Source organism: Neoarius graeffei, chromosome 19 (genome assembly GCF_027579695.1).
Source record: "Neoarius graeffei isolate fNeoGra1 chromosome 19, fNeoGra1.pri, whole genome shotgun sequence".
In the NCBI taxonomy this organism is placed as follows: Eukaryota; Metazoa; Chordata; class Actinopteri; order Siluriformes; family Ariidae; genus Neoarius; species Neoarius graeffei.
The window spans coordinates 58,129,263-58,142,128 of record NC_083587.1 but is presented as its reverse complement, the minus strand read 5'-3'; the positions used below and the strand labels follow the sequence as shown (position 1 = coordinate 58,142,128).

Below are 12,866 nucleotides of genomic sequence, written 5' to 3'. Positions count from 1 at the left end.
AAACTCGGAACTGGGAGGAGTTCGGTGAGGCCATGGAGGAGGACTATCAGTCAGCCTCGAAGAAATTCTGGAAAACCGTCCGGCGCCTCAGGAGGGGGAAGCAGTACTCTGCCAACACTGTTTACAGTGTGGGTGGGGAGCTGTTGACCTCAACTGGGGACATTGTCGGGCAGTGGAAGGAATACTTAGAGGATCTCCTCAATCCCACCATCACGTCTTCCATTGAGGACATGGAGGTTGATGACTCAGAGGTGGACTCGTCCATTACCCAAGCCAAAGTCACTGAGGTGGTTTGCAAGCTCCTTGGTGGCAAGGCACCAGGGGTGGATGAGATCTGCCCTGAGTATCTCAAGTCTCTGGATGTTGTGGGGCTGTCTTGGCTGACATGCCTCTGCAACATCACGTGGCAGGCGGGGACAGTGCCTCTGGAGTGGCAGACTGGGGTGGTGGTCCCTCTTTTTAAGAAAGGGGACCGGAGAGTGTGCTCCAATTATAGGGGAATCACACTTCTCAGCCTCCCCAGGAAGGTTTACTCCAGGGTACTGGAGAGGAGAATTCAGCCAATAGTCGAACCTCGGATCCAGGAGGAACAATGCGGTTTTCGTCCTGGTCGTGGAACACTGGACCAGCTCTATACCCTTCATAGGGTGCTCGAGGGTTCATGGGAGTTTGCCCAACCAGTCCACATGTGCTTTGTGGATCTGGAGAAGGCATTCGATCATGTCCCTCATGGTATTCTGTGGGGGGTGCTTCAGGAGTATGGGGTTCGGGGCTCTTTGCTAAGGGCTGTCCGGTCCCTGTATGAACGGAGCAGGAGTCTGGTTCACATTGCTGGCAGTAAGTCAGACCTGTTCCCAGTGCATGTTGGACTCCATCAGGGCTGCCCTTTGTCACCGGTTCTGTTCATAATTTTTATGGACAGAATTTCTAGGCGCAGCCAGGGGCCGGAAGGAATCCTGTTTGGGAACCACAGGATTTCATCTCTGCTTTTTGTGGATGATGTTGTCCTGTTGGCTTCTTCAAACCAGGACCTTCAGCATGCACTGGGGCGGTTTGCAGTCGAGTGTGAAGCGGCTGGGATGAGAATCAGCACCTCTAAGTCTGAGGCCATGGTTCTCGACTGGAAAAGGGTGGCTTGACCTCTCCAGGTTGGTGGAGAAGTCCTGCCTCAAGTGAAGGAGTTTAAGTATCTCAGGATCTTGTTCACGAGTGAGGGAAGGATAGAGCGTGAGATCAACAGGCAGATGGGTGCAGCCTCCGCAGTGATGCGGTCGCTTTACTGGTCTGTCGTGGTGAAGAAGGAGCTGAGCCAAAAGGTGAAGCTCTCAATTTACCGGTCAATCTACGTTCCGACTCTCACCTATGGTCATGAGCTTTGTGTAATGACTGAAAGAACAAGATCGCAGATACAAGCGGCCGAAATGAGTTTCCTTCGCAGGGTGGCTTGGCACTCCCTTAGAGATAGGGTGAGAAGCACAGTCACTTGGGAGGAGCTCGGAGTAGAGCCACTGCTCCTCCACATTGAGAGGAATCAGCTGAGGTGGCTCGGGCATCTTTTTCGGATGCCTCCTGGACGCCTCCCTGGGGAGGTGTTCCAGGCATGTCCCCCCAGGAGGAGGCCCTGGGGAAGACCCAGGACATGCTGGAGGGACTACGTCTCTCGGCTGGCCTGGGAACACCTTGGTGTTCTTCCCGAGGAGCTGGCTGAGGTGTCTGGGGAAAGGGAAGTTTGGGCTTCCATGCTCAGACTGCTGCCTCCACGACCCAGCCCCAGATAAGCGGATGAAGACGAGACAAGACGGGATCTATCAAAGACTGATCTTCACAACACATGTTTATGGAAGTGTATCATGGCACGAACAAAGGAGATTTCTGAGGACCTCAGAAAAAGCGTTGTTGATGCTCATCAGGCTGGAAAAGGCTACAAAACCATCTCTAAAGAGTTTGGACTCCACCAATCCACAGTCAGACAGATTGTGTACAAATGGAGGAAATTCAAGACCATTGTTGCCCTCCCCAAGAGTGGTTGACCAACAAAGATCACTCCAAGAGCAAGGCATGTAATAGTCGGTGAGGTCACAAAGGACCCCAGGGTAACTTCTAAGCAACTGAAGGCCTCTCTCACATTGGCTAATGTTAATGTTCATGAGTCCACCATCAGGAGAACAGTGAACAACAATGGTGTGCATGGCAGGTTTGCAAGGAGAAAGCCACTGCTCTCCAGAAAGAACATTGCTGCTTGTCTGCAGTTTGCTAAAGATCACATGGACAAGCCAAAAGGCTATCAGAAAAATGTTTTGTGGATGGATGAGACCAAAATAGAACTTTTTGGTTTAAATGAGAAGCGTTATGTTTGGAGAAAGGAAAACACTGCATTCCAGCATAAGAACCTTATCCCATCTGTGAAACATGGTGGTGGTAGTATCATGGTTTGGGCCTGTTTTGCTGCATCTGGGCCAGGACGGCTTGCCATCATTGATGGAACAATGAATTCTGAATTATACCAGTGAATTCTAAAGGAAAATCTGAGGACATCTGTCCATGAACTGAATCTCAAGAGAAGGCGGGTAATGCGGCAAGACAATGATCCTAAGCACACAAGTCGTTCTACCAAAGAATGGTTAAAGAAGAATAAAGTTAATGTTTTGGAATGGCCAAGTCAAAGTCCTGACCTTAATCCAATCAAAATGTTGTGGAAGGACCTGAAGCAAGCAGTTCATGTGAGGAAACCCACCAACATCTCAGAGTTGAAGCTGTTCTGTACAGAGGAATGGGTTAAAATTCCTCCAAGCCGGTGTGCAGGACTGATCAACAGTTACTGGAAACATTTAGTTGCAGTTATTTCTGCACAAGGGGGTCACACCAGATACTGAAAGCAAAGGTTCACATACTTTTGCCACTCCCAGATATGTAATATCGGATCATTTTCCTCAATAAATAAATGACCAAGTATAATCTTTTTGTCTCATTTGTTTAACTGGGTTCTCTTTATCTACTTTTAGGACTTGTGTGAAAATCTGATGATGTTTTAGGTCATATTTATGCAGAAATATAGAAAATTCTAAAGGATTCACAAACTTTCAAGCACCACTGTATGTATGTGCATTTTATATATATATATATATCTTGCCCTCCATGGATAGGGGGACATAAAGATTAGTAAAAAGGGTTAAAAAAAATTCCATCTTTTGGTGAAGTCACTTCATCTCATGCTGAAAAAAATGAGAAAAATCCATCTTTTAATTGAACTAAATTTATTCAAAGAAAAACAAATCCCTCATCAGGAAATGTTTTTTCAACAAAAAACACGTGCCACTATTATTGCCATTCTGGAAATGATAGTGAACACAGTGTAACTGAAGCATGTTTCCCATTTAAATTGTACAGTATTTCTGAGTTGATTAGAGTGTGTAGGAACTTTCAAGCTGTAATCCATGACTTCCTGATTAACTGGGATACAAATATGAGGTGATGCAGAGGCCAAATTCCCTCAACATCAACACAGGAAAGAAAAGAGAACATACAAACCAAATGAGGGAGAGGTGTGTTGAGCTTCATAAGTCAGGGGATGGTTATAATGCCCATTTGTCCGACTGTTAGGGCAATAATAAAAAAGTGGACACCAACTGGAACTGTTATTAATTCGCCTTGAAGAGGATCCAAGTTTATTTTGCCCCCACATACAGTGAGGAGGAGGGTAAAAGAGGTAAATTAAAAAAAAAAAATCCCCAAAGATCACTGTTGGTGAATTACAAGAAAAAGTAAACTCTTGGGGTCTCCAAACCCAGCATCAGACTCCACCTCCATGCCAACAGATTATCTGGAAGTTTTGCCAGAAAAAAGCCTTTTCTGTCAGCTAACTACAAACTGAAGTTTCCGAAACACTACTACAACTTTGACTGGAACTGTGTTTTATGGTCTGATGAAACAAAAATGGAGCTTTTTGGCACACACTTCTCTTGCTACATACCCTTTTTTCCCCCACCATTTTTAAGATATTTTCATAGCCACTGTCATAACTAAAAGATTAAAAGGTTTCACTGGTAAAAGAAAAAAAAAACATTCAATGGGCTTTTGCAATTTCCAGTCCTCTGAGAAGAATAGTTCTATATTAAATCACATAAAACAAAAAAATGTTTGTTGACTGTTTCCACAAGACTTCTTGTTTTGAGTAATCCACCTTCCTGAACACGCATGAAAAAAGTCCACATAAATCAAAGTCAGGAAGTCTGAGTTTACGACTCAGGACTGAAGTATTCCTAAATCAAAACAATTATCCTCAGTCGGTCCTGAGAAATTCTTGTATGAAACTACAAGTCTAAATTTTGTTTACATCTCATCTGTTTCAAATAGGTGAATTAAAAGGTCTTTGCAACATTCATTTATCTCAAGCAGTCCAGAAAACAAACAAATCAGAGCTAGAGCACCTGAAAATTCATATATATATAACAACAAATAGATGAAGAAGTTGAATCATTACACACTTAATTCTACAGTCCACTGAAATACATTCTTACTTCAAATAAACGCCTGCTGAATAATTTCCTGCAAAGTACAAAGTCTTCGGCATTTTAGGTCAGGAAAATCTAAAATGGTCACAACAGCCGGACTTCATTTCCAAAGTCATCTCTTAATGTCTGTCCCTGAACTAAAGCACTCAGCGGAGGCCTGTTTAATTTTGGAGGAATGTGAGGAATAAAAATTCTGCTGAGTTCAGACCCACTACAAACGTGTGAAGGAAACAATTTTCTCAAATTAGATTGAGAAATGGATGCCATACATTTCATTCTCACTGGAGACTCAAGCAGTGGGTTTACTCAAAGGTAGTAAACTCTGTTTCGTAAACATTGCGAACGTAACATTGTTAGGGTTGTTATAAAAAGCTCCTTTTCCAAGGTTGGAGCTTTCCAAGACTAGCATAATGTTGTATAATAAACGTGGCCACCCAACATAAATGATGGACTAGTGTTGTAGTACTTGAGACCGATCTCAAGACCACATTGTGAAGGTCTCGGTCTCGTCTCAGAATCGACCGCATTTTTACTTGGTCTTGTCTCAGTCTCCAACATGGAGGACTCTGGATTTTATTTCAAGACCAGTCAAGACCACAACTGCAGGGATTTCACTAAATTCCCTCTGCATTGTCTGGTTTATTTAACATTGTTACTGTGATTGGCTGAAAAATTTCTAGCTTCAAATGCAACCAATAATGTGACTCATTGCGAATTTGAAATTTTTCTTCTATGTTAACGACTGTCACCCCACCCTGCCCTGCCCCATTCATACCCACTGGTCTGGTCCTGGTCTTGACTCGGTTTCGCCATGCCTTGGTCTTGGCCTTGTCTTGATCTCAAACCCCTCAAAGTCTTGGTCTTGTCCCGGTCTTGATACACTTTGGTCTTAGTCATAACTTGGTCTCGATTTAGGTGGTCTTGACTACAACATGTGTGGTGGTGTAGTGGTTAGCACTGTCACCTCACAGCAAGAAGGTTCTGGGTTCAAGCCCAGTAGCTGATGGGGGCCTTTCTGTGTGGAGTTTGCATGTTCTCCCCATGTCTGCGTGGGTTTCCTCTGGGTGCTCTGGCTTCCCCCACAGTCCAAAAAGATGTGGTTAGGTTAACTGGCTACTCTAAATTGCCCATAGGTGTGAATGGTTGAAAGGAGTAAACCTGTATAAATAATCCAGTAGAAGGCAATAGGAAACCACTACTGGAATCCTTCCCTATAAACTTGGACAACGCTATGATGGGCCAATATTGGTTTGGTGCCTGGGATGTAAAATGTGAAACATTGACTGCTCTAATTCCACTTGGCAAACACTGTCTGCCCAGGGACTTGCTAATTCATCTGCTAGTTAACACAAGAGTGTACTGCTACATTCAACTTACCTCATAAGACCAAGTTCAGAATTAAATAATTTTTTACCTACAAAGTGTGAAAAAAACAAAACATGGACGTCTCCCTGTTCATCCTTCATTAGCAACAAACTATCCAGCTAAGTATGATGAGTGATGCATTTTATTCTGAAACCAAAATCCATCCCATCTGTTCATCCTGGAAGCCTGGACTGCAGAAGAACTGACCTAAAACTACATTCAGGACAGGGTTTTAATGGTTTGAGTGTTTACCAAATTCCATATGAACATATGAACTACCCACTCATCAATGCTAAATGTAATTTTATGAAGACTTTTTTATTCGGAACTTACTAAAAGATCTGAGGGAAAAGTTGATATTGCTAAAAGTTTTCTTTTGTCCTGTTGGTCAAAGTGCCATAATAGTGGCTGACAACTTTGATGTTTTTGAAACAATTATGAAAATAAATTGTGGGTATGCCTTGGGAATATGTGGGTTTCCACCAGGTCCTCCAAATTCCCCACAACCTCAAAAAACATGAGTAGGTGGATTAGCTATGCTGAGTTACCTGTGGGTATACAGTGGTATGCAAAAGTTTTGGCACCCCTGGTCAAAACTGCTGTTACTGTGAACAGTTAAGCAAGTTGAAGATGAAATGATCTCCAAAAGGCATAAAGTTAAAGATGACTCATTCCTTTTATATTTTAAGCAAAAACAATTTTTTATTTTCATCTTTTACATTTTCAAAATGACAAAAAGGAAAAGGGCCCGAAGCAGAAGTTTGGGCACCCTGCATGTTTAGTACCCAGTAACACCCCCTTTGGCAAGTATCACAGCTTGTACAAACTTTTTGTAGCCAGCTAATAATCTTTCAGTTCTTACCTGGGGGATTTTCACACATTCGTCCTTGCAAAAGGCTTCCAGTTCTACAAGTTTCTTGGGCTGTCTTGCATGCACTGCTCTTTTGAGATCTATCCACAGATTTTCAATGATGTTTAGGTCAGAGGACTGTGAGGGCCTGGGCAAAACCTTCAGCTTGTGCCTCTTGAGGTATTCCATTGTAGATTTTGAGGTGCGTTTTGGATCATCGTCTTATTGTAGGACCCATCCTCTTTTTAACTTCAACTTTTTTACAGATGGTGTGATGTTTGCTTCCAGAATTTGCTGGTATTTATTCAAATCCATGCTTCCCTCAACCAATGAAATGTGCCCTGTGCCACAGGCTGCAACACAACCCCAAAGCATGATCGATCCACTCCCATGCTTCAGAGTTGGAGAGGTGTTCTTTTCCTGGAATTTGGCACCCTTTTTTCTCCAAACATACCTTTGCACATTGTGGCCAAAAAGTTTTATTTTGTTTTCATCAGGCCACAGGACTTGTTTCCAAAATGCATCAGGCTTATTTAGATGTTCATTTGCAAACTTCAGACGCTGAATTTTGTGGCTTGGACGCAGGAAAGGTTTTCTTCTGAAGACTCTTCCATGAAGGTCATAGTTGTACCGTATTTGTTCAGGTGTCGCTGCATAGTAGAACAGTGCACCACCACTCCAGGGTCTGCTAAATCTTTCTGAAGGTCTTTTGCAGTCAAACAGGGTTTTTTATTTGCCTTTCTAGCAATCCAACGAGCAGTTCTTTCAGAAAGTTTTCTTCATCTTCCAGACCTCACCTTGATCTCCAATGTTTCTGTTAACTGCCATTTCTTAATAACATTACAATCTGAGGAAACAGCTAAACACTTTGCTATGTTCTTATAGCCTTCTCCTGCTTTGAGAGCATCAATTATTTTATTATTCAGAATGCGAGGGAGTTGCTTAGAGGAGTCCATGGCTGTTGATTTTAGGGACAAGTTTGAAGAGTCAGAGAATTTATACAGCTTTGAAATCTGCATCATCTGACCTTTCCCAATGAAGAATTTGAACAAGCCACAGCTCAATAAGCTAATTAAGGTCTGGAACCTTGGTAAAATTTACCTGAGAACTCAAATGTATTGGGGTGCCCAAACTTTCGCATGGTGTTCCTTTTCTTTTTTCACTCTCCAATTGTACAAAACAAAAATAATACACAAATCTTGCAGAAAACGCTGAAAAGAAATGTGTCGTCTTTACCTTTATGCCTTTTGCTGATCAGTTCATCTTCTGCTCACTTAACTATTCACAGTAACAGACATTTTCAGTAAGGGTGCCCAAACTTTTGCATGCCACTGTAAATTAGTGTGGGAATGCACTGTATGTGTGCATGATGTCCTGCAATGGATTGTGTCCCATCCAGGGTTTATTCCAGCCTCAAACCCAGTGTTTCTGAGAGAGGCTCTGGATTCACCATGATCCTGACTACCATGAAGCACTTTCTGAAGACAAATGAATGAATCTAATGGTTTCCATTATGTAATGGACCTTAATGCACCATGGGGGAAGCCATGGCCTAATTGACTACTTTCACATCTGCAAAGTCTTTTCTGTGGACTTTGAGAAATCAGTCGGTAAAAAAGCACTTGTAAATGTTATATCAAATGCTTTGAACATCTCTACTTTGGGTGACTGTCAGCAGCCTTCTCCGTCTGTCAACACAGGTGTTCCGACAATTACTGACCTGCAGACATAGGCGGTTTTAAACAGGGGCCAGGGGGGGCCAGTGCCCCTGTAAAATTGCTCCTGGCCCCTGTTGTGGCCCCTGTGCTGAACAGATAATAAGCTTTATTAATTTTGACGTGTGCTGGCTCGAAGATCGGAACTGACATGACGGAGTGTTCTACACGGACTCCTTAAAGCGCTACACGCACACTGTTACCTGCAGCAGAAAGATCAGCAGCAGCGCGAATTGTAAACTTCGGACGTGAGAGATAACAGCTGCAGCCCTGCAAGGACTAGGCTACTGCAAAGAGGCGAAGGTAAGGAAAGTTATTCAATTTTGTAACATCAGTGTTTGCACATATCCGTGTTTTACTGTTGTTGTTCACTACAATAATAAATCCGTTTTATTGCGTTTTCTTAAAAGTGCGTTGCACAGCAATAAGTAGCCTAACTTAATATTTTTGGGAAATGGGTAAAATAACCGACAGTGTTTAACCTTCTTGTAAAGCTCGAATGGCCTTGTGATATGTAGAGGCTACATTCCTCTCCGTTTACTTTTTAGTATAGGCCTACTGTAGGCTATCATGAAAAGGAGCAAGAAGGACATTATGTCCTTTTTTGCCCCTGTTGGCAAAAAGCAACATAGAGAGAGTAAGGAAGATGAAGATTATGAAAGAGGAGAGAGAGAGCCAGAGGTGGAGAGAGAGCCAGAGGTGGTGGTTGGAGAGGTGGAAAGTGAGGCATCTGAAAGGCAATCTGAGAGTGAGGATGAAGACATTCAGGATCAGATTGAGGGACAGAATGAGGGACAACCCAACGAGTCATTGGGACAACCAGATTCAGCATGCATATCAAGTACAGCACCATCAGGTTTGTGATGTTGAACAAATGTGTGTGTGTGAGCAGTGTTGGCCTACAATTCATATAGCCTACCCTGAAAGTGTGAAGTCTGAATAATAATTAATAAATATAAAATAAAAATAATAGATATAATAATGGGGCGGCATGGTGGTGTAGTGGTTAGCGCTGTCGCCTCACAGCAAGAAGGTCCTGGGTTCGAGCCCCGGGGCCGGCGAGGGCCTTTCTGTGCGGAGTTTGCATGTTCTCCCCGTGTCCGCGTGGGTTTCCTCCGGGTGCTCCGGTTTCCCCCACAGTCCAAAGACATGCAGGTTAGGTTAACTGGTGACTCTAAATTGACCGTAGGTGTGAATGTGAGTGTGAATGGTTGTCTGTGTCTATGTGTCAGCCCTGTGATGACCTGGCGACTTGTCCAGGGTGTACCCCGCCTTTTGCCCGTAGTCAGCTGGGATAGGCTCCAGCTCGCCCGCGACCCTGTAGAAGGATAAAGCAGCTAGAGATAATGAATGAATGAATGAATAAACTAAACAAAACATTTTGAACGCTTAAATATTGCCATGTTTTGTCCATATGTGCCCCCCTGAAAAAACACTGGCCCCACCTCGGCCCCCCTAGTAATTTTGGTCTAGAACCGCCACTGCCTGCAGAAGGTAAAAGGTTGGCAGAAGAGCTTTGAAAGATAGACACTGATCATAAAAGAATCCACAGTGTAATCGTTTTTGCTGGCTGCTGGTTATGACAAGAAAGCCGTAAGAAAATACAAAACGCTTTGTGCATGGGAACACAAGCACGGAACTCACTCAGTCAAGTAAATCCTGTAAACACAGCAGAACTATCAAATTTCTTTTTTAAGTTGACGTTGATTTTGATTTCCTTCACTTTGATTTTCCTCAAGCTCATATGCTGCCAGATTATGACAATCTTTGGGCTGTTAGAGGAAGCTGTTAGGACTACAGGGTCAAATACTACATTCGATCTACCTACAGAAACATTAAAAAGGGATGGACATGTCAGCTTAAGCATGTCACACACAGGCGACTTCGCGTTGCAAGCGAATTATGATTTTTGGATGCAAGTTTCCCCTCTCGGGTAGCTGCATGTGTGCGTTATCTGCAACCAGTGGGTGATTTGGGGAGGAGGATGCAAGTCACGTGGAAATCATGTGACTACTTCGCGGGTGGGGATTGGTTTAACCTTTGGAGGTGATCGCTTTGTTATCGCAAAGACATGCACATGTGGCGATATGTCTGCAACAAGTCAGCAACTGGCAATTTTTTTCGTAGAATTTCAAGCATGTTTGATACCTGTGATCTGTCGCAAGCAACAAAAAAATCGCTATCGCAAATATCCGCACACAAAACGATTTTTCGCTTGCATCAAAAAGTTGTGCGACCGATCGACGGAAAATTGCCCGTGTGCACCGGGCTTTGTGTACACTGTATCGTTTGTGCTTTGTTTTAGAAGTTGATCCTTCAATAAAGTTGTCCTTTGACTCATCCTTGTTTTTCGGTTTTCGCACTTTTTTTATGACTAAACACAGAGACAGAGGCTTCGTGACTTGGATCGTCAGACTTTACTCCACCACTGAAGTGTGCAGAACACAGTCACGTGTTGTCTGTCAGTGTAAAATTTTGACTGCGAATTCTGTTTAACCATGCTTTTCGACGCTTAGCTTCTTTAGGTATTCTATAAAACTTTAAATCAGGATTCCTTTTATGGTTATTTGAACAAGTTGGTGCTCAGCAAAAGTTATTTTTTCCCTCCTGTGAATTCGAAGAAATGACTGAGGTTATCTGACTTAGTAAACAAATATAGCGCCTGGTTACCCCCCAAGGCGCAAAGCATTATGGGTATGTGAAAGTAGAGAATGGTTAGAGAAGCAGCTTTGGGATCAAAAGATCTTTGGTTTGATTCCCTGGACCTGTAAGAATGGCTGAAGTGCCCTTGAGCAAGGCACCTAACCCCCAACTGCTCCCCAGGCTGCTCTGGGTGTGTTGTACGGTACATCGCTCTGGATAAGAGCATCTGCTAAATGCCTGTAATGTAATGTAATGCAAATGAGATTTACACTTTCCATTAGGTTCCTTAAGGTTTCCATTAGGGGTTTTTTGGTTACTCTTCAAAATGCTGCTAGAACCCATGGATATATGACTACTATCAGAATAAAGTAATATAGAGGATTTCGACGTGACGTCACAGGTCACGTGACGCCCCGGTGTCCGCCATTTTGAAGGTCAAGCTAGCTAATGTCAACAACATAGTAGCTGGTATGTTACTGTAGCAATGTTTACGTTCAGTCATTTGGATGACTGTTAAAACCTTTCAGTCTCAAGTTTTTCCTTTACTGTATTTACTAGTTTACTGAGCTAGTGCGCTCGGGCAGGCTGGGAGCGAGCGCGCTAGCTCGGGCAGGCTGGGAGCGAGTGTGCTAGCTTGGGCAGGCTGGGAGCGAGCGCGCTAGCTCGGGCAGGCTGGGAGCGAGTGTGCTAGCTTGGGCAGGCTGGGAGCGAGTGCGCTAGCTCGGGCAGGCTGGGAGCGAGCGCGCTAGCTCAGTAAACTAGTAAATACAGTAAAGGAAAAACTTGAGACTGAAAGGTTTTAACAGTCATCCAAATGACTGAACGTAAACATTGCTACAGTAACATACCAGCTACTATGTTGTTGACATTAGCTAGTGCTAACAGCTAGCTGCTAGTGCACTGCTACAACTACACCGACCCTAATAATACAGTTCTTGGTCATTGCCTGGTAACAGCAAATTTATAACGGGCCATGTCTCAACAGACTAAGAAGTTATTTCAATGACATTTAATAACATTTTGTTTATCCTGAGGACCGAAAGTAAATGAAAATGTGAACAAACCTTAGCTGTAATAAGATGGCGACCACCGGCTCCAGGGACGACCCGCTGATGTAGGCATGTTACCCAGCCTGGTTTTTAACGACATAGGTATACAGATCATGTGGGCCCAAGTCAGGTAAAGACGAGGGCTTGGTGTACTTCCATACGTCAGTGAACAATCCTGGTGGAAGCAGGTAAACGTCGTTCTCTAAGCCTGCTAACCTCAATTTTTGCAAATACCTCTCCCTCTGCTCGCCCTGTAAATGCCCTACGTCGCTGGATAGTAAAGGTGTTTTCTGCATCTTGCTCCTTTTTCTTTTATGTTTTTTCCCTGGTATTTCCCACACGCCTGACTGCAGGTCAGGAAGATCACCTGCGCTGCAAAGCCAGAAAAAGATAGCCTGGTAACGTGTACGGATCACGTACACCAGCATCATTGATTTTCTGGTGATATCGCTTCTTACTCGCGTCATCTAGGCCGGATAAAATACTCGACAATGAGACTTCGTCATGATCAACAGTGTATCGCTACCGGTAGTCGCCATATTTGTGACCGTCAAAATGGCGCCGGCTACTTGTTGACATGGCAACGGTCACGTGGGTCGAAAACCTCTATAAGCCATCAGGAACCATCAGGAACAACTACAGTATTATAGAACACCATAAACACAATTAAAACCCTGAAGGAACCACTAAAATCTTTACTGGCTCACTTTCGTGAATCAAATAGCGCAGAATG

At 43.6% G+C, this 12,866-nt stretch overlaps 1 protein-coding gene across 3 annotated transcripts in view; it reads right to left on the bottom strand.

Moving 5' to 3' along the window:
- znf385d (zinc finger protein 385D) overlaps nucleotides 1–12,866 on the bottom strand; it is a 222,923-nt gene that overhangs the window by 68,836 nt on the left and 141,221 nt on the right. The window lies entirely within an intron of this gene.